The sequence below is a fragment of the Syngnathus floridae genome, chromosome 9, assembly GCF_059516105.1.
Source record: "Syngnathus floridae isolate MCC-2025c chromosome 9, RoL_Sflo_1.0, whole genome shotgun sequence".
Classification (NCBI taxonomy): Eukaryota; Metazoa; Chordata; class Actinopteri; order Syngnathiformes; family Syngnathidae; genus Syngnathus; species Syngnathus floridae.
In genome coordinates, this window is record NC_142421.1 from 16,675,503 (window position 1) to 16,699,484 (window position 23,982).

The 23,982-nt window shown below is 47.1% G+C and overlaps 1 long non-coding RNA gene across 3 annotated transcripts; it reads left to right on the top strand.

The window, feature by feature from the left end:
- The first annotated feature begins 5,383 nt into the window (after positions 1–5,383).
- LOC148393705 (uncharacterized) lies at positions 5,384–23,976 on the top strand. 3 transcript variants are annotated; one of them, XR_015860399.1, is made up of 5 exons: positions 5,384–5,502; positions 5,680–5,726; positions 22,872–23,192; positions 23,329–23,433; positions 23,578–23,976. It is a non-coding gene; the product is annotated as an uncharacterized LOC148393705 (long non-coding RNA). The 3 variants fall into 3 exon arrangements; XR_015860398.1 differs by having other exon boundaries at positions 22,872–23,037; positions 23,122–23,192; positions 23,329–23,976; XR_015860397.1 differs by having other exon boundaries at positions 23,329–23,976.
- Positions 23,977–23,982: the final 6 nt, after the last annotated feature.

The following is a 23,982-nucleotide window of genomic DNA, read 5'->3' on the forward strand; positions in this document are numbered from 1 at the left end:
ATTAGTTGAGCGCGCGGCGAGTCGGTTGCCTGGTAGATGTCTTTTATTGGGAGCCAAAGCCACGATTCCGTTTCAAACCGATGCAAAAGGAATGGATACGTTCTGGGCCCGCGTGTTGTGCGTCTTTCACATCCCGCACTTCATGCTTGCAGCTAAAGCGACTGAGAGAAACAGAAAGCCAGTTTCTGCCACTCCTGTACAAAAACAAACGCCTGAGCAGGAAGAATGAAGAACTCTCGCTGGTGCTGTGTCGCCTTGAAACAAAGTGCGCTTTGTCACCCAGGAGAACGAGGAGATGGCAAGCTTGGTAAGTCGACGCGGACAACGGCGGCGTGCCAACAGAGTCCACTGCATTTGTGTTCCACAGAGAAGGCCTAGTTCGCTCAATGACCTGGACCGCGGTTGCGGCCAGCAGGACGGTGAAATGGAGTTCCTTCAAGTTGTGGAGCAGCGGCACATCATCGACGACTTGTCCAAGGTCTTCAGGCAGGCGACTCGGTGCACGTACGGCAGCGCCGCGCTCGCTCGCTGTCGCCAGGAAACCTTTTCCGTTCCAAAGCTTGGCCGGCGGCCGCCATCCAAAAAATTGGCCCCTTAAATTCCGACCTTTCAAGCAGGAGCATTGTGCGCACGCGTTTGAACACGCTTTAGACTTGTTTTGCCGTTTTCAGCAGCTCAAAGCTCCCGTTTTGTCAGCGCCTTTGCCACTCGCTGATGCGCTGAAAACGACGGACTTGCCCGGCTGCTCAGCCGTCAACCATGAGCCGCGAGCGCCGACGTCATTGTCCGTAGGCAGCTAGTGGGCAAAATGCACCTGTTAGAGTTGCGCTCGCTCCAACTTATTTTGCAAGAACCACACGGGAGACAAGTAAGTTCTTTTGGGACACCTGCAGGTGGAGAGTCCATCCGTTGTACGAATGAAGTCTGACTCTCGGCTCCTGCACGAGCATTTTAATTAAGAGAAACAGGGTGGGTGTAAGAGTGGATTGAATTAGAGGAAGCCCTTGACCTCTAGTCAAAACATAGCAAGGGGTGTTTTACGACTTTGTGTAGGAAGGGATAAGCGATAGGGATAAATAAGGGATAAATAATATTATTATTACAGGTCGCAGTCAAAGTCAAAGCAACACAATGATACGATAAAGATAATCTGGAAAACCCTGACACACCCTGTAGTTGTCACTTTTGGAAAAGACGAGCGTCCCTCCAATCATCGCCGGGTGACGTGTTTTTCAGGCTCTGGAGACAGGAGCTCATGTCAGAAATGTCATTGTGAGTCGCGTTTGTTTCTGCGCCGGAGCCGTTCGTTCCCTTTGCATCCAAAGAATCTCAAAGGCGGATTATTTGTGTCGACAGGAGAGAGATTTGCTGCTACGATACCGACGTCGAGGAATCTCTGAGGAGGAACAAAGCGTGAGGTCCTGCAAGGTGAGTCTGTTTGTTTGCGGCTGCTTGGTGGTGCGCAAGATGAAATGGCCTTTTTCTCGCTATCGTTCCTCTCGTCGATTCATCGTGAGGTGTCGCTTCAGTTTGTGTCAGAGAGATGTTTGCTTCCGCGCCCGCAGGTCATCGAAACATTTTACGGCTACGACGAAGACGTGTTGGTGGGAACTCGGACGGATCGTCCTTGTCTTTTCACACCGACAGAACCCCCGACACGGAACCCGAAGAGGTAGCCCGCCATTTCTGCCAGCGTATTGGCACCAAACATTCCTCTTCAGCCTGGAATCGGACTCGTCTTTGCGTCGCGGGTGCTTTGTCGCCGGTCTGACTGATTCTGGTACTAGTGCTGTGTTGCATGGTGTGTGCATGAAGAGGCGGAGCTTCGCTACCGCCAGCTGACGCAAGAATATCAAGCGCTGCAACGAGCCTACGCTCTGCTAGCCCAGACCAGCGAAAGGGGACTACGACGCAGAGAAGGAGATCAAGTGGCGCCCCTTCCCGCAACCCCGGCCGGGTCGCAGCCTCCCCGTTCTCACCCAGCCTCGGGTGTTCTCTGGTCTGAAAGGAGGAGGAGGAGCCTCCCTCCTCCTCCTTTCAGACCAGAGAAAAGCTGATGGTAGAAATGGGTCACTATCAAAGCAGAGTAGCAGATCTGGAGTCAGCGCTGAAGCAACAAGGACAGGTAAGCTCATCAATGAGCACACCTTTTTCTCAGACAAATAGCTACATTCTCAGTCACTCATCCGTCTGGCATTACTGGACACAACCCCCCCCCCCCCCCCTCCCCCCCCCCCGAACGTGGCTGGGAAAATGCGGAGAAAAGCAAATGTCATTTTCCAGTCAACCATAGAATTTGTGGATGAAAATGACACAACATTCCAAAGCTGTCCACGCGTTTGTCTCTTCTAGAATGTCAAGTGGGTGGAGGAGAAGCAGCTGCTGCGTCAGAGCAATCAGCAGTTGGCCGAAAAGGTGACGGAAAGAAAGGCGCTGGGCGGAGTCGCTTGCGTCACACCTGTCGGGAAGCCCGCAGATGAGGTCTGATGTCTTTTCAGGTCTAGGCGGATGGAGGCGGAAGAAGCGCGTCTGAAAGAGCACATCCAGGATATCCGAGACCAAAACGAACTGTTTGAGTTCCGCATCCTGGAGCTGGAGGTGGGAAGACTCGCACAAGCGTGTTGAGGCCAGAGATGTGACGACGGACGGACGGACGGACGGACGGATGCATGGCCTCTGCCTTTCAGGAGAGGGAGTGGCGCTCCCCCGTCTTGAAGTTTCTGCAAGTCCGTTTCCCAGACGGCCTCAGCCCTTTGCAGATCTACTGCGAGGCCGAGGGCGTGAGCGTACGTAAGGCGTCCCTCGCAACCCTAACCTTAACCCGAGGTCCCCAGAACACCTTACATTGCTCCTTGCGCCTTTCCCCCGGACATCGTCATCAGTGATCTGATGAAGAAGCTGGACATCCTGGGCTATAACGCCGTAAGTGTATGTCGAACTCCTTATGTTCGCACTCCACGAGATCAGGCGGCTCAAATGTGACTTTTGGAAGGCTTTGCGCTGAAAGAAGCTTGTTGACGCTGTGCCTTTGGGCTCTTGCAGAATCTCACCAACGAGGAGCAGGTGGTCGTGATTCACGCCAGGACCCTTCTCACCCTAGCCGAGAAGGTAACGCGCACGTCCACGCACGCTCTCGCATTCTGCTTATGTGACAGCAGCCTTTCCTCAGTGGTTAGAATACATCAAAGTGACCAAGTCAGCACTTCAACAGAAGATGTTGGACATTGAAAGTGAGAAGGTAGACAGACACGCGACATCAGCCAAGGGGAACTCCGGCAATGTGCCCCAACAATTCTGACCTTGAGCTGTGCTAGGATATGTTCTGCAAGCAGAAGGGCTACCTGGATGAAGAGTTGGACTTCAGGAAGTGTTCCATGGACCAGGCTCATAAGGTAAGCCGCCCTCAAATCTCCCGCCGGACCACTGATGGACGAGGATTGCGGCCCAGAGGATCCTGGAGCTGGAGGCCATGTTGTACGAGGCGCTACCGCAGCGGGACTGCCCCGCCACGGACGGCGAAAAAGCCAGCCACGCTGGCGTGAATGACGTGCTGACGGCGGATCAGAGAGAAGAGCTTAGGAGCGCCGTGGACCAATGGAAGCGAGCCCTGATGTGCGAGTTGAGGGAGCGCGACGCTTGCATCCTCCAAGAGAGAATGGATCTGCTGCACAGCGCGCAACAGGTAAGGGCCCAAAGCCAGCCCGGCACTTACTTGCACGCTTACTGGCTTTTGAATGCCACTTTCCATTTGTCCGTCCTAGAGGAACAAAGAGCTGAAAGAATTCATCGAAGCTCAGAAGAGACAAATCAAACAATTGGAGGAGAAGTTTCTGTTTCTCTTTCTATTCTTCTCCTTGGCCTTCATTCTGTGGCCCTAACACCAGCTGGTGAGTGAGCTCCAGCGGCACCGCACTCGACACCTCCGATACACTGCCAGCCGGTCTCAGACGTTGGCAGACGCTCCGATGCCAACGTATACCCCCCGCCACGGTGACAGAGGCACCGCGTCACACCGGCGCTCATCCAATCAGAAGGCAGGAAAAGCAAATTCACATGCAGGGCACTTTTGAACCAGAAGAGAGCGCCACAAAAAACGGTTGTTGCCCCAAACGCGCACTAAAAAGGGTCAGAATAACAAGAGTCCCACTGGCCAGCCGGGGCCACCCGTCCAGCTGTTTCTTCAGGGGGGAAAAAAATTGGAGTCACCGGTGAGTACATTTTGCATTTAGCTCTGCTTTTCTGCTTCTGTCTTCAAGTGTGTGGCATCCTGCGATCAAAGATTCAGCCAACCCCAAAGCGGTTGACCTCAACGTCCCACCACCATGCCTACCAGAGCAGGTGACGTGATGCTTTGGACATCCTTCTGTCTCAGATGCCCAAAAGTACTCTTTGCCACATCTGCGGCAATACGGTGTCTTTTCAAAGGTGCAAATAAATCCAGCGTGGGCGGAACACGCACGTCTTCGGTTTTTCCCGCTTTGTTTGTGTGACAGCTGTTGTGAAAATTTTATACAAATAAAGTTGTATAGTACAGGTTTGGCCAAGCCGCAACTCCCGAACCGCATGCGTGGGAAAGTTTCTATTTTTTGTTGAACGTGATGGCAAACCATTCTGCCTGATATGTCAGACCTCAGCGCATTTCAAAGATTCAAATCTTCAGCGCCATGCACTTCAGCTCACTCCATGCTAACATTGATCAGGCGTCGAACCCGCATCATCATGCTTAAGAGGTGGCCATGCTAACCAGTGCGCCATTATGTCAACGCATAATAACTAAGTCTACTGGTCAAAACAGCGGTTACTATATGACGTCGCTACGTCGTGGTCACGTGACGCAGACAAGACGTCAATGGACGTGGGCAGAGTTAACTTGTTTAAAAGGGAGTAGGCAGAAGAAATATTTAATTTATTTAAATCTATTTTGAGTGCACACCATTATGCCAATGCATAACAACTGTAAATCTACTAAACAAAACAGCGGTTGCTATATGACATCTGCCACGTCGTGGTCACGTGACATACGTGACGTCGATGGGCGTAACTTTCGCCGGAATTCAAATCCGCGGGGAGAGTTAACTTGTTTAAAAGAGAGTGGGCAGAAGAATTATTTAATTTATTTAAATCTATTTGGTGTGTGCGCCATTATGTCAATGCATAACAACTGTAAGTCTACTAAACAAAACAGCGGTTGCTATATGACGTCTGCCACGTCGTGGTCACGTGACGCGGACGTGACGTCGACGCCTACTTTACATCCCACCGATCACAGGACCCCTCGGCTGCATAACCGTGCCCCCTTCCCAACCAATCGGATTTGCTATACGCGAAAACGACGCCAATGGAAAGAGCTTCCGCCCAAATTTAAATCCGTGGGCGTGGCTCGCAGCAGGAAGTAGGAAAATGGCGGCGATGTTGACAAAGACACAGCGGATGGTAACATACGACTAACAAGAGAAATATTTTTATTTTCTGCTTGCAACTGGACCGTCCAGAGCGTACACGGTAAGTACAACTCATCGTTTTTAAAAAGAAGTACTTTTGTTGCCCTGAAAAGCGAGTGAGCGTGGCGTTTGTGGGGGACGTCGAATTTCGACGATTCTTTCTGGTCAACGGTTGTAAATGATTGTGTTGATTAAAAAAGAAAACTTGATGTAACTCTACTTTTAACTGCCGTTTCAGATAGATTTGGAATTGCATCACATCCAATTTTGCCTAGAGCGTACACGGTCAGTAACACTCGTTGTGTTTAAGGAGATTTACGTTTGTAATAGCAGAAGTGTAGCCGCGTTGCGTTGTACGTGTGAATGTTGGTCCGGGCGAAATGTTAATGTTTAATTTCATTCCTTTAGGTTCCACGGTGTTTGTTGGCTGCAAGTTTTCCACTGCAAGAAGAGGCTCATATCATTGACCAGGAGCGAGCTACAATGGTGAGTAGCCATAACATTTATGTTAAACACTTCCTATTTCATGTCTAACAGTACTTGATTTAACAAATAACCATAAATAAATACAGTGTGGGCACTGAAGTTAACATATGTGATTATACTGCCTAATCTGTCACCGAGTAGATTGTTGCAAAGTAATATAAGATCCAAAGTTGTAATTCAGAATAGTTTTCAAAAGAAGGCCATTAGAATTATATACAAGTCTGATTACCCTGAACAAGCTATTAATTAAATCACAAATTCTTCAATTCAAAGATTTGGTAGATTATCAGACAAATAATGTCTAACAGTAATTGATTTAACACATCACGATAAGTAGATTGAGTGTGGGCACTCTCAAGTTAACATATGTGATTATACTGCCTAATCTGTTACAGAGTATGTTGTTGCCAAGTAATGTAGAATAGATCCAAAGTAGTAATCCAGAATAGTTTTGAAGAGGCCATTAGAATGATAAACAAATCTGATTACCTTGAACATAATAACAAGCTAAGTGTTTAATATGTCCTATGAAGTCAAAATTGGGCACCATCATGTGGTGAAATTTGGAATTGCATCACATCCAATTTTGCCTGGGAACAAACAGATTACATAAATCTTAGTTTTGAATAAGCCACTCCTTCTCAAACAAGTAAACTCTGCCCATTTTGCGCAGTAGATGTTCTGTTAATATCTAGTATTTATACAAAGTCATAATTTAAATTGCTTTCAACCTTCATTCATCGGTTCAACCAACATTACTCGCTCTTATTACCAACTTGTATTGATTTAACTAAGCGTTTAATACTTCCTATCAGGTCTCAAATCGAGATTTGGCAAAATACAATTTCAGCAAATCCAATTTTGCCAGGGAACAAAAATAGATTAAATAAACTAAATAAGTCCTCTTCCCATTAAATAAATCAGAAAAGTCTGTCTTGTAACCAGTCCTCTTCAAACAAGTAAAGTCTGCCCATTTTGTGCCGTAGATTTTGTGTCTATGCCTAGTATTTAAACAAAATCATAATTTAAACGACTTCTTTCCTTCATTCACTTTGGAAATTTGGAATTGCAGCAAATCGAATTTTGGCAGGGAACAAAAATAGATCAATTAAACTAAATAAGTCTTCTTCCCATTAAATAAATTAAAAAAGTCTGTCTTGTAACCAGTCCTTTTCAAACAAGTAAAGTCTGCCCATTTTGTGCCGTCGATTTTGTGTTAATGCCTAGTATTTATACAAAATCATAATTTAAAGGACTTCATTCCTTCATTCACTTTGGAAATTTGGAATTGCAGCACATCAAATTTTGCCTGGGAAGAAAAGTAGATTAAATAAATTTAATAAGTCTTACTACTTCCCATTAAATAAATTAAATACGTCTTACTTGTTCCCACTCCTTTTCAAAACAGTAGTTTAAAACGAGGGCCCTTCACTCAATCTTTAACCTCAACCCCGCACGTTGTGTTGTATCTGTGAATGTTGGTTGTGGCCAAATGATAGTTTTCTTTCATTCGTTTAGGTTCCAAGAAAACTTGATGTAACTCTACTTTTAACTGCCGTTTCAGATAAGCGGGTATTACGTCGCAGTCAAATGCCGCGGATATGACGTAATTGCCCGAACCTCCGCCAAAATTCAAATCTGTTGGCGCGATGGCCGTGAGCCACTGAGCAGCGACGATTATCAACAGAAATATCTTTATTTTCTGCTTGCAACTGGACCGTCTAGAGCGTACACGGTAAGTAACACTCATTGTGTTTAAGGAGATTTACATTTGTAATAGCAGAAGTGTAGCCGCGTTGCGTTGTACGTGTGAAAATTGGTCGAGGCGAAATGTTAATGTTTAATTTCATTCCTTTAGGTTCCACGGTGTTTGTTGGCTGCAAGTTTTCCACTGCAAGAAGAGGCTCGTATCATTGACCAGGAGCGAGCTACAATGGTGAGTAGCCATAACATTTATGTTAAACACTTCCTATTTCATGTCTAACAGTACTTGATTTAACAAATAACCATAAATAAATACAGTGTGGGCACTGAAGTTAACATATGTGATTATACTGCCTAATCTGTCACGGAGTAGATTGTTGCAAAGTAATACAAGATCCAAAGTTGTAATTCAGAATAGTTTTCAAAAGAAGGCCATTAGAATTATATACAAGTCTGATTACCCTGAACAAGCTATTAATTAAATCACAAATTCTTCAATTCAAAGATTTGGTAGATTATCAGACAAATAATGTCTAACAGTAATTGATTTAACACATCACGATAAGTAGATTGAGTGTGGGCACTCTCAAGTTAACATATGTGATTATACTGCCTAATCTGTTACAGAGTATGTTGTTGCCAAGTAATGTAGAATAGATCCAAAGTAGTAATCCAGAATAGTTTTGAAGAGGCCATTAGAATGATAAACAAATCTGATTACCTTGAACATAATAACAAGCTAAGTGTTTAATATGTCCTATGAAGTCAAAATTGGGCACCATCATGTGGTGAAATTTGGAATTGCATCACATCCAATTTTGCCTGGGAACAAACAGATTACATAAATCTTAGTTTTGAATAAGCCACTCCTTCTCAAACAAGTAAACTCTGCCCATTTTGCGCAGTAGATGTTCTGTTAATATCTAGTATTTATACAAAGTCATAATTTAAATTGCTTTCAACCTTCATTCATCGGTTCAACCAACATTACTCGCTCTTATTACCAACTTGTATTGATTTAACTAAGCGTTTAATACTTCCTATCAGGTCTCAAATCGAGATTTGGCAAAATACAATTTCAGCAAATCCAATTTTGCCAGGGAACAAAAATAGATTAAATAAACTAAATAAGTCCTCTTCCCATTAAATAAATCAGAAAAGTCTGTCTTGTAACCAGTCCTCTTCAAACAAGTAAAGTCTGCCCATTTTGTGCCGTAGATTTTGTGTCTATGCCTAGTATTTAAACAAAATCATAATTTAAACGACTTCTTTCCTTCATTCACTTTGGAAATTTGGAATTGCAGCAAATCGAATTTTGGCAGGGAACAAAAATAGATCAATTAAACTAAATAAGTCTTCTTCCCATTAAATAAATTAAAAAAGTCTGTCTTGTAACCAGTCCTTTTCAAACAAGTAAAGTCTGCCCATTTTGTGCCGTCGATTTTGTGTTAATGCCTAGTATTTATACAAAATCATAATTTAAAGGACTTCATTCCTTCATTCACTTTGGAAATTTGGAATTGCAGCACATCAAATTTTGCCTGGGAAGAAAAGTAGATTAAATAAATTTAATAAGTCTTACTACTTCCCATTAAATAAATTAAATACGTCTTACTTGTTCCCACTCCTTTTCAAAACAGTAGTTTAAAACGAGGGCCCTTCACTCAATCTTTAACCCCAACCCCGCACGTTGTGTTGTATCTGTGAATGTTGGTTGTGGCCAAATGATAGTTTTCTTTCATTCGTTTAGGTTCCAAGAAAACTTGATGTAACTCTACTTTTAACTGCCGTTTCAGATAAGCGGGTATTACGTCGCAGTCATGTGCCGTGGATATGACGTAATTGCCCGAACCTCTGCCAAAATTCAAATCTGTTGGCGCGATGGCCGTGAGCCACTGAGCAGCGACGATTATCAACAGAAATATCTTTATTTTCTGCTTGCAACTGGACCGTCTAGAGCGTACACGGTAAGTAACACTCATTGTGTTTAAGGAGATTTACGTTTGTAATAGCAGAAGTGTAGCCGCGTTGCGTTGTACGTGTGAAAATTGGTCGAGGCGAAATGTTAATGTTTAATTTCATTCCTTTAGGTTCCACGGTGTTTGTTGGCTGCAAGTTTTCCACTGCAAGAAGAGGCTCGTATCATTGACCAGGAGCGAGCTACAATGGTGAGTAGCCATAACATTTATGTTAAACACTTCCTATTTCATGTCTAACAGTACTTGATTTAACAAATAACCATAAATAAATACAGTGTGGGCACTGAAGTTAACATATGTGATTATACTGCCTAATCTGTCACGGAGTAGATTGTTGCAAAGTAATATAAGATCCAAAGTTGTAATTCAGAATAGTTTTCAAAAGAAGGCCATTAGAATTATATACAAGTCTGATTACCCTTAACATAACAACAAGCTATTAATTAAATCACAAATTCTTCAATTCAAAGATTTGGTAGATTATCAGACAAATAATGTCTAACAGTAATTGATTTAACACATCACGATAAGTAGATTGAGTGTGGGCACTCTCAAGTTAACAGATATGATTATACTGCCTAATCTGTTACAGAGTATGTTGTTGCCAAGTAATGTAGAATAGATCCAAAGTAGTAATCCAGAATAGTTTTGAAGAGGCCATTAGAATAATAAACAAATCTGATTACCTTGAACATAATAACAAGCTAAGTGTTTAATATGTCCTATGAAGTCAAAATTGGGCACCATCATGTGGTGAAATTTGGAATTGCATCACATCCAATTTTGCCTGGGAACAAACAGATTAAATAAATCTTAGTTTTGAATAAGCCACTCCTTCTCAAACAAGTAAACTCTGCCCATTTCGCGCAGTAGATGTTCTGTTAATATCTAGTATTTATACAAAGTCATAATTTAAATTGCTTTCAACCTTCATTCATCGGTTCAACCAACATTACTCGCTCTTATTACCAACTTGTATTGATTTAACTAAGCGTTTAATACTTCCTATCAGGTCTCAAGGCAAGATTTGGCAAAATACAATTTCAGCAAATCCAATTTTGCCAGGGAACAAAAATAGATTAAATAAACTAAATAAGTCTTCTTCCCATTAAATAAATCAGAAAAGTCTGTCTTGTAACCAGTCCTCTTCAAACAAGTAAAGTCTGCCCATTTTGTGCCGTAGATTTTGTGTCTATGCCTAGTATTTAAACAAAATCATAATTTAAACGACTTCTTTCCTTCATTCACTTTGGAAATTTGGAATTGCAGCAAATCGAATTTTGCCAGGGAACAAAAATAGATCAATTAAACTAAATAAGTCTTCTTCCCATTAAATAAATTAAAAAAGTCTGTCTTGTAACCAGTCCTTTTCAAACAAGTAAAGTCTGCCCATTTTGTGCCGTCGATTTTGTGTTAATGCCTAGTATTTATACAAAATCATAATTTAAAGGACTTCATTCCTTCATTCACTTTGGAAATTTGGAATTGCAGCACATCAAATTTTGCCTGGGAAGAAAAGTAGATTAAATAAATTTAATAAGTCTTACTACTTCCCATTAAATAAATTAAATACGTCTTACTTGTTCCCACTCCTTTTCAGAAAAGTAGTTTAAAACGAGGTCCCTTCACTCAACCTTTAACCCTATTTATTCACCTTCTAGGCTAAGTGTTAAAGGCTAAGTGTTAAAGGCTAAGTGTTAAAGGCTAAGTGTTAGAGGCTAAGTGCCAGAGGCTAGGCGCCAGAGGCGAGTTTTTGTGGGCTGAAGTTTTAGTGGGGTTAGTGTGAATACAATCCAAAAGAATACAACAGAATACAATACAATAGAATATAATACATAGATTAAATTCAATAGCTCTTACTACTTCCCATTAAATAAATTAAATACGTCTTACTTGTTCCCAATCCTTTTCAAAAAAGTAGTTTAAAACGAGGGCCCTTCACTCAACCTTTAACCTCAACCCCGCACGTCACATTGTGTTGTATCTGTGAATGTTGGTTGTGGCCAAATGATAGTTTTCTTTCATTCGTTTAGGTTCCACGGTGTTTGTTGGCTATGTTTTCCACTGTCAGAAGGATGAAAATACAAAGTACAACGCTTGGACGTGGGCGAAGACGTCACCGGTGAGTCCTTCCTTCCTATTTATTTACCTTCTAGATGCTAGAGGCTAAGTGTTAGAGGCTAAGTGTTAGAGGCTAAGTGTTAAACACAATACGAACAACACAACGATACTGCACTGAACAACACGATACCGCACTGAGAAACACGATACCGCACTGAACAACACGATACCGCACTGAACAACACCATGCCGCACTGAACACCATGCCACACTGAACAACACCATCCCGCACTGAACAACACCATGCCGCACTAAACAACACCATGCCGCACTGAACAACACCATGCCTCACTGAACGACACCATGCCGCACTGAAAGACACCATGCCGCACTGAACGACACCATGCCGCACTGAAAGACACCATCCCGCACTGAACACCATGCCGCACTGAACAACACCATCCTGCACTGAACAACACCATCCCGCACTGAACAACACCATGCCGCACTGAACAACATTATGCCGCACTGAACATTATGCCGCACTGAACAACACCATGCCGCACTGAACAACACCATGCCGCACTGAACAACATTATGCCGCACTGAACAACACCATGCCGCACTGAACAACACCATGCCGCACTGAACAACACCATGCCGCACTGAACAACATTATGCCGCACTGAACAACACCATGCCGCACTGAACAACACCATCCTGCACTGAACAACACCATTCCGCATTGAACACCATGCCGCACTGAACAACACCATCCCGCACTGAACAACACCATCCCGCACTGAACAACACCATGCCGCACTGAACAACATTATGCCGCACTGAACAACATTATGCCGCACTGAACAACACCATGCCGCACTGAACAACACCATGCCGCACTGAACAACACCATGCCGCACTGAACAACATTATAACGCACTGAACAACACCATCCCGCACTGAACAACACCATGCCGCACTAAACAACATTATGCCGCACTGAACAACATTATGCCGAAATGAACAACACCATGCCGCACTGAACAACACCATGCCGCACTGAACAACACCATCCTGCACTGAACAACACCATCCCGCACTGAACAACACCATGCCGCACTGAACAACACCATGCCGCACTGAACAACACCATGCCGCAATGAACAACACCATCCCGCACTGAACAACATTATGCCGCACTGAACAACATTATGCCGCACTGAACAACATTATGCCGCACTGAACAACATTATGCCGCACTGAACAACACCATGCCGCACTGAACAACACCATCCTGCACTGAACAACACCATCCCGCACTGAACAACACCATGCCGCATTAAACAACACCATGCCGCACTGAACAACACCATCCTGCACTGAACAACACCATGCCGCACTGAACAACACGATCCTGCATTGAACAACACCATGCCGCACTGAACAACACCATCCTGCACTGAACAACACCATCCTGCACTGAACAACACCACCCCGCACTGAACAACATGATCCCGCATTGAACAACACCATCCCGCACTGAACAACACCATGCCGCACTGAACAACACCATTCCGCACTGAACAACACCATGCCGCACTGAACAACACCATGCCGCACTGAACAACACCATGGCGCACTGAACAACACCATGCCGCACTGAACAACATTATGCCGCACTGAACAACACCATGCCGCACTGAACAACACCATCCCGCACTGAACAACACCATGCCGCATTGAACAACACCATGCCGCACTGAACAACACCATCCTGCACTGAACAACACCATCCCGCACTAAACAACACCATGCCGCACTGAACAACATTATGGCGCACTGGACAACATTATGCCGCACTGAACAACACCATGCTGCACTGAACAACATTATGCTGCACTGAAAAACACGATCCTGCATTGAACAACACCATGCCGCACTGAACAACACCATCCTGCACTGAACAACACCATGCCGCACTGAACAACACCATGCCGCACTGAACAACATTATGCCGCACTGAAAAACACCATGCCGCACTGAACAACACCATCCCGCACTGAACAACACCATGCCGCATTGAACAACACCATGCCGCACTGAACAACACCATGCTGCACTGAACAACATTATGCTGCACTGAACAACACGATCCTGCATTGAACAACACCATGCCGCACTGAACAACACCATCCTGCACTGAACAACACCATCCTGCACTGAACAACACCACCCCGCACTGAACAACATGATCCCGCATTGAACAACACCATCCCGCACTGAACAACACCATGCCGCACTGAACAACACCATTCCGCACTGAACAACACCATGCCGCACTGAACAACACCATGCCGCACTGAACAACACCATGCCGCACTGAACAACACCATGCCGCACTGAACAACACCATGCGGCACTGAACAACACCATGCCGCACTGAACAACACCATGCCGCACTGAACAACATTATGCCGCACTGAACAACACCATGCCGCACTTAACAACACCATCCCGCACTGAACAACACCATGCCGCATTGAACAACACCATGCCGCACTGAACAACACCATCCTGCACTGAACAACACCATCCCGCACTAAACAACACCATGCCGCACTGAACAACATTATGGCGCACTGGACAACATTATGCCGCACTGAACAACACCATGCTGCACTGAACAACATTATGCTGCACTGAACAACACGATCCTGCATTGAACAACACCATGCCGCACTGAACAACACCATCCTGCACTGAACAACACCATGCCGCACTGAACAACACCATGCCGCACTGAACAACATTATGCCGCACTGAAAAACACCATGCCGCACTGAACAACACCATCCCGCACTGAACAACACCATGCCGCATTGAACAACACCATGCCGCACTGAACAACACCATGCTGCACTGAACAACATTATGCTGCACTGAACAACACGATCCTGCATTGAACAAAACCATGCCGCACTGAACAACACCATCCTGCACTGAACAACACCATCCTGCACTGAACAACACCACCCCGCACTGAACAACATGATCCCGCATTGAACAACACCATCCCGCACTGAACAACACCATGCCGCACTGAACAACACCATTCCGCACTGAACAACACCATGCCGCACTGAACAACACCATGCCGCACTGAACAACACCATGCCGCACTGAACAACACCATGCCGCACTGAACAACATTATGCCGCACTGAACAACACCATGCCGCACTGAACAACACCATCCCGCACTGAACAACACCATGCCGCATTGAACAACACCATGCCGCACTGAACAACACCATCCTGCACTGAACAACACCATCCCGCACTAAACAACACCATGCCGCACTGAACAACATTATGGCGCACTGGACAACATTATGCCGCACTGAACAACACCATGCCGCACTGAACAACACCATGCCGCACTGAACAACACCATGCCGCACTGAACAACACCATGCCGCACTGAACAACATTATGCCGCACTGAACAACACCATGCCGCACTGAACAACACCATGCCGCACTGAACAACACGATCCCGCATTGAACAACACCATCCTGCACTGAACAACACCATGCCGCACTGAACAACACCATGCCGCACTGAACAACACCATTCCGCACTGAACAACACCATGCCGCACTGAACAACACCATCCTGCACTGAACACCATTCCGCACTGAACAACACCATGCCGCATTGAACAACACCATGCCGCACTGAACACCATCCTGCACTGAACAACACCATGCCGCACTGAACAACACCATGCCGCACTGAACAACACCATGCCGCACTGAACAACATTATGCCGCACTGAACAACATTATGCCGCACTAAACAACATTATGTCGCACTGAACAACACCATGCCGCACTGAACAACACCATGCTGCACTGAACAACATTATGCCGCACTGAACAACACGATCCCGCATTGAACAACACCATCCCGCAGTGAACAACACCATGCCGCATTGAACAACACCATGCCGCACTGAACAACACCATGCTGCACTGAACAACATTATGCTGCACTGAACAACACGATCCTGCATTGAACACCATGCCGCACTGAACAACACCATCCTGCACTGAACAACACCTTTCCACACTGAACAACACCATGCCGCACTGAACAACATTATGCCGCACTGAACAACACCATGCCGCACTGAACAACACCATGCTGCACTGAACAACATTATGCCGCACTGAACAACACGATCCCGCATTGAACAACACCATCCCGCACTGAACAACACCATGCCGCATTGAACAACACCATGCCGCACTGAACAACACCATCCCGCACTGAACAACACCACCCCGCACTGAACAACACCATGCCGCACTGAACAACACCATCCCGGACTGAACAACACCATGCCGCACTGAACAACACCATTCCGCACTGAACAACACCATGCCGCACTGAACAACACCATGCCGCACTGAACAACACCATGCCGCACTGAACAACACCATGCCGCACTGAACAACATTATGCCGCACTGAACAACACCATGCCGCACTGAACAACACCATCCCGCACTGAACAACACCATGCCGCATTGAACAACACCATGCCGCACTGAACAACACCATCCTGCACTGAACAACACCATCCCGCACTGAACAACACCATGCCGCACTGAACAACATTATGGCGCACTGAACAACATTATGCCGCACTGAACAACACCATGCCGCACTGAACAACACCATGCCGCACTGAACAACACCATGCCGCACTGAACAACATTATGCCGCACTGAACAACATTATGCCGCACTGAACAACACCATGCCGCACTGAACAACACCATGCCGCACTGAACAACACCATGCCGCACTGAACAACACGACGTCGCACTGAACAACACGACGCCGCACAGAACAACACGACGCCGCACAGAATAACACAATACCGCACAGAACAACACAATACCGCACAAACAGTTTTAGATAATATTACGTCGCAGTCATGTGACGCGGACATGACGTCAATAGGCGGAACTCACGGCAAAATTATAATCCGTGGGCGTGGCTTGCAACAGGAAGTAGGAAAGCGGCAGTTCTGGCAAACAAGACACAGCGGTTAGTAACACGATGACTAACAAGGCAAATATTTTTGTTTTCAGCTTGCAACTTGACCGTCTAGAGCGTACAAGGTAATTACAACTGTTTTTTTTTAGCCCTGAAAAGCGAGGGAGTGTGGCGTTTGGGAGGAATGTCGAACTCGGCGTCTGCTTCCAGCCACAGACGCCAAATTTCGACGATTATTTCGACTGGTCAACGGTTGTAAATTATTGCGTTGACTAAAAACTTTATTTAACTCTACTCTTAACTTTGCCGTTTCAGATATGCGGGTATTACACCGCGGAAATGACGTCAATAGGCTGAACTCTCGCCAAAATTCAAATCTGTGGGCGCAATGGCCTTGAGCGAGACACCGGATACAAACACGACGATTATCAACAGAAATATCTTTATTTTCCGCTTGCAAGTGGACCGTCTAGAGCGTACACGGTAAGTACAACTCATTGTGTTTAAAAAGATTTACGTTTGTGTAGTTTGCGTTGCGTTGTATCTGTGAATGTTGGTTGAGGCTAAATGTTAATGTTTAATTTCATTCCTTTAGGTTCCACGGTGTTTGTTGGCTGTATGTTTTCCACTGCAAGAAGAGGCTCGTATCATTGACCAGCAGGAGCTACAATGGTGAGTACCCCTTTCGTCTTCCATTTATGTTAAACACTTCCTATTTCATGTCTAACAGTACTCGATTTAACAAATAACCATAAATAAATACAGTGTGGGCAGTCACGTTAACATATGTGATTATCCTGCCTAATATGTTTATCACAAATATGTCACTAATCACTAATATGTTTATTTGTTTATCACAACACCTTTGGACCTTCAGCAATCGATTATTTACCTTCATCTACATAGAGACAGAACGATGGTGTCTTAAACATCTCATTCATTTCACCAAATAACTTCACGCAGGTGGATAACGGCCGTCTCGGTCACGCTATGTTGCGTGATGCAGTTTTGAAGAACCAAATGCATTTATTCAATGAATAAGTCAAGCTAGTTCTATGTTTATGATGTTGTAAGTTACGGTACCGATTGAAGTTGAGTTCGAAGCCAGTGGAAAACAGCGCTGCGTTTGTGCTCTCCAGGTACAAATGTTGTGATCTCTGACTGACGACCGGGCGAGACTCGAGTAAGAGATGTCCAAACGAGCTCCGGCAGGGCGGGCCAAGGCGGAGCGAACGGACGCCCTTCAGGCCGCCAATGACGAGCTGAGAACCAAACTGATGGACGTCCAGTTAGAACTTCAGCAGGAGAAGAACAAGGTGAAAACCTCAACAGACAGACACTGCCTGCCTCCCTGCCTGCCTCCCTGCCTGCCTCCCTGCCTGCCTCCCTCCCTCCCAGTTTTCCCGATGTAGATTAGACATGCGTGTGCCATGACTGTGTCAGCCTACATCAACAAATGCACCGAGGACGTCAGCACCACTAAGAATATCATCACCCGGGGCAACCAACGACCCTGGATGACTGAGGAGGTACGTCAAACGCTACGAGCGCGGAACTCTGCCTTCAAGTCTGGCGACAAGGAGACACTGAGGACAGCGAGAGCCAACTTGAACCGTGCCATCAGGATAGCGAAGCGAGACCGCAGTCGAAAATTTCAGGATCGTTTCCACGACGTCAAAAACATCAGGAGTATGTGGCAAGGCATACGGGCGATTACAGACTACAACTCACCCTCCCCCCCCCCGGTGGGTGTAGTTGATGCTGACTTTCTAAATGGTCTAAATAACTTCTTTGGGAGGTTCGAGGCACTAAACGGCACTCCAGCAGTTAAAACTGTCCCCCATCAGGAAGAGGAGGTACTCTGCCTTGACTCCGCCGATGTGTTGAAGACCCTGAGGAGAGTCAACCCCTGTAAGGCCCCTGGCCCCGACAACATTCCTGGGCGTGTGTTCAGGGAATGTGCAAGTCATCTGGCTGGGGTCATCACAGACATTTTTAACACCTCGCTGGGCCAAGCCACAGTGCCGGCGTGCTTTAAGACTGCCTCCATCATTCCGGTGCCGAAGAAACCTCAAATCACCTCATTTAATGATTACCGGCCTGTTGCACTGACTCCGGTTATGATGAAGTGCTTCGAAAGGCTGCTTAAAGGTCACATCGTTTCCAGACTCCCCCTATTATTTGACCCGTTCCAGTTTGCCGACCGGCAAAACCGCTCCACTCAGGACGCCATCTCCTCCGTTCTTCACCTGAGCCTGGCTCACCTGGAGGAGAAGAACACCCATGTGCGGAGGCTGTTCCTGGACTTCAGCTCAGCGTTTAACACCATCATCCCACAGCATCTGGTAGGAAAATTGGAACACCTGGGCTTCAACACCCCCCTTCGCAACTGGCTGCTAGACTTCCTCACCAACAGACCTCAGTCAGTCCGGGTCGGACAGAACACCTCTGATGTCATCACCCTCAGCACAGGCTCCCTTCAGGGCTGCGTCCTGAGCCCCCTGCTGTGCACCCTGATGACACACGACTGCGTCCTCAGGTTCACCACCAATCACATCGTGAAGTCAGCAGACGACACAACGGTGGTGGGGCTCATCAGAGACAACAACGACCTGGACTACAGAGAGGAGGTGGAGCAGCTGGTGGGCTGGTGCAGAGAAAACAGCCTGATCCTGAATGAGGAGAAGATGAAGGAGATCATCGTCGACTTCAGGAAAAAACAGCCTCACCACGCTCCACTGATCATCAACAGCTCAGCTGTGGAGGTGGTCAGCACCACCAAATTCCTGGGGGTCCACATCACAGAAGACCTCACCTGGACTATGAACACTACGGCACTGGTCAAGAGGGCACAGAAGCGCTTGTACTTCCTGCGGAGGATGAGGAGAGCCCACCTGCCCCCACCCATCATGAGGACGTTCTACAGGAGCACCATAGAGAGCATTCTGACAAGCTGTCTCTCTGTGTGGTGTGGAGGCTGCACCGCCTCCGATTGGAAGAACGTGAGGAGAGTGGTGAGGACAGCAGAGAGGATCATAGGGGCTCCTCTTCCCTCCATTCAGGACATTTCATCTCAGCGCTGCATGTCCCGTGCCCGTAACATCATCAATGACCCATCACACCCCCACCATGGACTGTTCTCCCTGCTGCCCTCTGGGAAGAGGTTTGCAGCATCCGCTGCAGGTCCACCAGGTTCTGCAACAGCTTTTTCCCTGCTGTCATCAGACTGTTGAACACTAGAACTGTTGAGCTCTAAACTGAACTCTGCATCACACATTCACAGAACTGTACTTTATGACACTACGGACCTCTATCTTGCACTATCTCGCACTACCAACTTTACTGAACTTGTATAAACCCTTTAAATAGAAGTTTAATACATGGTTTAGCATTCCTCTGCACACTCTTGAATACTGTTTTGCCTACTTGCACTATTGCATAATTATCACTGCTGCACTTTATACTTATTTTTAATATATATATATATACATATATAGTATATATGTATATATATATATTTTCATAGGATATGTTACTTCTATTCAACTGCAATATCACTACTTTGTTGTAAGACGTATGCAACGGAATTTCGTTTTGTATGCACCATGTGCAGACAAGATGACAATAAAGTTTGTCTAAGTCTAAGTCATGTCAGGTCAGCTGTCTGGAGAGAGAGAGAAGTCAGGACCTGCGGGCGGAGCACCACCGTGCCACCGCCGCCATGACGGAACTCAAAAGCAAACTCCATGAGGAGAAGCAGAAAGAGTTAGCCATTACCAGGGAGACATTACTGCGGCAGCATGAAATGGAGCTGATGAGAGTGATCAAAATCAAAGATGGAGAGATCCAGCGACTGAATGCCTTGGTCCTCAGCCTGAGGGACGGCTCCATGGACAAGGTGATCCGCTCTATCCGTGTCTGACTATCCGCACGCCACGTCGGGCTTCGATGCGGCCGCTACCGTATTGTGTAGCTTGTCCCCAGTAAGCGTCGCGGCGCTCCGTTGCGGTCTCAACGGCCCGGTGTGGCGCAATGTCTGCTCAGGTGAGGAGGGGGGGCGCTTTGCTGGCGGAGGTGGAGGAGACGCGGCGGTGTCGGGAGACCGAGCGGTGTCGCCTCCACCAGGAGCGCGGAAGAAGCCCTGGCAGCGGCCCAGCAGGCCTGGCAGTCCCGAGCGGCCGAGCTCCGATCGGCTCATCACCAGCATCGGGAGGAGCTGAGCCGAACCAAGAGAGACTGCGAGAGGGAGATCCGCCGACTGGTAGGACTGATCAGATGCGCGGTGCGTGGCTATGTTCCCAATTTCGTTGTATACCTGCAGTGCAATGACACCTAAGGCATTCTATTCTATTCTATTTCACAAGAAGAAAATGTCCGGTTGCTCGCTTCGCTTTTGTCACAGCAAAGGTGTTCTAGTCGATTCCAGAAAAAAATTGGCCGGTTGCTCTCTTTGTTTTTGTCACAATTCTGGCAAATGAGTTTGCCCGCCTGCCTGAGCGCTCCCCGTTTGTACATCCAGACGGATGAGATCAAGCTGAAAGACAGAGCGGTTAGTGTTTTGGATGAAGCCCTGGGGCCGGCCACGTCCACCGCCTTCAGCTGCAGACTCAGGCTGCCGAGCAGCAGATCGCTGCCCTGAGGGATTCCCAAAGGGCGGGCCTAAACTACCCTGGAAGTGGGGTCAACGCCGCTACTAGCAATCCTCTTCATTGCGTAAGCCACCTCATCACACACTTGCAGTACGCATGACTTAGTTCGTTGCTGGAGGAAGGTAGCACAAAAACAGTTTTGAACTTTGAACGAGTGCTTGTGTGTGTGTGTTGCGGGGCGTTTTCAGTCTCAGGAGGATCGGGACACGCGACGGTTTCATCTGAAAATCGCTGAGCTCAGCGCAGTCATCAGGAAACTGGAGGATCGAAACGCCCTGCTTTCTGAAGAGCGCAATGAACTGGTAATTTATTGACGGCACGCTTGAAGGTTTGCGCTACGTTTGATGCGCGCCATCCAGCGAGGCACCCATTGCGCTTGCTTATTAGTTGAGCGGCGCGGCGAGTCGGTTGCCTGGTAGATGTCTTTTATTGGGAGCCAAAGCCACGATTCCGTTCAAACCGATGCAAAAGGAATGGATACGTTCTGGCCCGCGTGTTGTGCGTCTTTCACATCCCGCACTTCATGCTTGCAGCTAAAGCGACTGAGAGAAACAGAAAGCCAGTTTCTGCCACTCCTGTACAAAAACAAACGCCTGAGCAGGAAGAATGAAGAACTCTCGCTGGTGCTGTGTCGCCTTGAAAACAAAGTGCGCTTTGTCACCCAGGAGAACGAGGAGATGGCAAGCTTGGTAAGTCGACGCGGACAACGGCGGCGTGCCAACAGAGTCCACTGCATTTGTGTTCCACAGAGAAGGCCTAGTTCGCTCAATGACCTGGACCGCGGTTGCGGCCAGCAGGACGGTGAAATGGAGTTCCTTCAAGTTGTGGAGCAGCGGCACATCATCGACGACTTGTCCAAGGTCTTCAGGCAGGCGACTCGGTGCACGTACGGCAGCGCCGCGCTCGCTCGCTGTCGCCAGGAAACCTTTTCCGTCCAAAGCTTGGCCGGCGGCCGCCATCCAAAAAATTGGCCCCTTAAATTCCGACCTTTCAAGCAGGAGCATTGTGCGCACGCGTTTGAACACGCTTTAGACTTGTTTTGCCGTTTTCAGCAGCTCAAAGCTCCCGTTTTGTCAGCGCCTTTGCCACTCGCTGTGCGCTGAAAACGACGGACTTGCCCGGCTGCTCAGCCCGTCAACCATGAGCCGCGAGCGCGACGTCATTGTCCGTAGGCAGCTAGTGGCAAAATGCACCCTGTTAGAGTTGCGCTCGCTCCAACTTATTTTGCAAGAACCACACGGGAGACAAGTAAGTTCTTTTGGACACCTGCAGGTGGAGAGTCCATCCGTTGTACGAATGAAGTCTGACTCTCGGCTCCTGCACGAGCATTTTAATTAAGAGAAACAGGGTGGGTGTAAGAGTGGATTGAATAGAGGAAGCCCTTGACCTCTAGTCAAAACATAGCAAGGGGTGTTTTACGACTTTGTGTAGGAAGGGATAAGCGATAGGGATAAATAAGGGATAAATAATATTATTTATTACAGGTCGCAGTCAAAGTCAAAGCAACACAATGATACGATAAAGATAATCTGGAAAACCCTGACACACCCTGTAGTTGTCACTTTTGGAAAAGACGAGCGTCCCTCCAATCATCGCCGGTGACGTGTTTTTCAGGCTCTGGAGACAGGAGCTCATGTCAGAAATGTCATTGTGAGTCGCGTTTGTTTCTGCGCCGGAGCCGTTCGTTCCCTTTGCATCCAAAGAATCTCAAAGGCGGATTATTTGTGTCGACAGGAGAGAGATTTGCTGCTACGATACCGACGTCGAGAATCTCTGAGGAGGAACAAAGCGTGAGGTCCTGCAAGGTGAGTCTGTTTGTTTGCGGCTGCTTGGTGTTGCGCAAGATGAAATGGCCTTTTTCTCGCTATCGTTCCTCTCGTCGATTCATCGTGAGGTGTCGCTTCAGTTTGTTTAGAGAGATGTTTGCTTCCGCGCCCGCAGGTCATCGAAACATTTTACGGCTACGACGAAGACGTGTTGGTGGACTCGGACGGATCGTCCTTGTCTTTTCACACCGACAGAACCCCCGACACGGAACCCGAAGAGGTAGCCCGCCATTTCTGCCAGCGTATTGGCACCAAACATTCCTCTTCAGCCTGGAATCGGACTCGTCTTTGCGTCGCGGGTGCTTTGTCGCCGGTCTGACTGATTCTGGTACTAGTGCTGTGTTGCATTGGTGTGTGCATGAAGAGGCGGAGCTTCGCTACCGCCAGCTGACGCAAGAATATCAAGCGCTGCAACGAGCCTACGCTCTGCTAGCCCAGACCAGCGAAAGGGGACTACGACGCAGAGAAGGAGATCAAGGTGGCGCCCCTTCCCGCAACCCCCGGCCGGGTCGCAGCCTCCCCGTTCTCACCCAGCCTCGGGTGTTCTCTGGTCTGAAAGGAGGAGGAGGAGCCTCCCTCCTCCTCCTTTCAGACCAGAGAAAAGCTGATGGTAGAAATGGGTCACTATCAAAGCAGAGTAGCAGATCTGGAGTCAGCGCTGAAGCAACAAGGACAGGTAAGCTCATCAATGAGCACACCTTTTTCTCAGACAAAATAGCTACATTCTTCAGTCACTCATCCGTCTGGCATTACTGGACCAACCCCCCCC